An 885-nucleotide genomic window follows, 5' to 3' on the forward strand; every position below is an offset into this window, starting at 1 on the left:
GGGGAGATTCAGACTAGACATCAGGAGGCGCTACGTCACAGTCAGGGCGGCTAGGATCTGGAACCAACTTCCAAGAGAAGTGGTGCTGGCTCCTACCCTGGGGGGCTTTAAGAGGAGGCTGGACGAACATCTGGCCGGGGCTGTTTGACCGCAGTGCTCTTTCCTGCCAGGGCAGGGGTCGGACTTGATGATCTGCTCAGGTCCCTTCCGACCCGACCGACTGTGAAACTGTGACTAAATCAGCCCATTTCCCTCGGCCTCTCCTCACCAGTCCTGTCCCCGAGCCTCCAAACCGTTTTCACTGCCCTCCACTGGACTCTCTCCAATGTGTCCACATCCTTTCTGTCGTGGGGGCCACAGCTGGACACAGCACTCCAGATGTGGCCTCCCCAGTGCTGAGTAGTGGGGAAGCATCACCTCCCTTGATCTACTGGCAACGCTCCTCCCAATGCAGCCCAGATGCCGGTCACCTTCTTGGCACTAGGGCCCACTGCCGGCTCCTGTTCAGCTTCTTGTCCCGTCCCCCCAGATCCTTTCCTGCAGAGCTGCGGCCCAGCCCGCCACCCCAGCCTGCCCCGGGGCAGGGGATCGCTCCCTCCTCAGTGCAGCACTTTGCACTTGTCCTTGCTGGACCTCAGGAGATTCGTTTTGGCCCAGTCCCCTGATGCGTCGAGGTCTCTCTGAATCCCAGCACTACCCTCCAGTGTATCTACGACTCCCCCCAGCTTGGGGTCGTCTGCAGGCTTGCTGAGGGGGCACCGTCCCTCCTGGATAAGCCAGATCTTCCCCTGCCGGGAAATGAACTGTCCCCCACATCTCCATCACCCCACTGCGTCGTCATTCTCCGCTCGCTCCAGGCCCCCCGGCTCCTCCTGCCCAGTCCTG

Source organism: Alligator sinensis, unplaced genomic scaffold, assembly GCF_000455745.1.
Source record: "Alligator sinensis unplaced genomic scaffold, ASM45574v1 scaffold673_1, whole genome shotgun sequence".
Lineage (NCBI taxonomy): Eukaryota > Metazoa > Chordata > Crocodylia > Alligatoridae > Alligator > Alligator sinensis.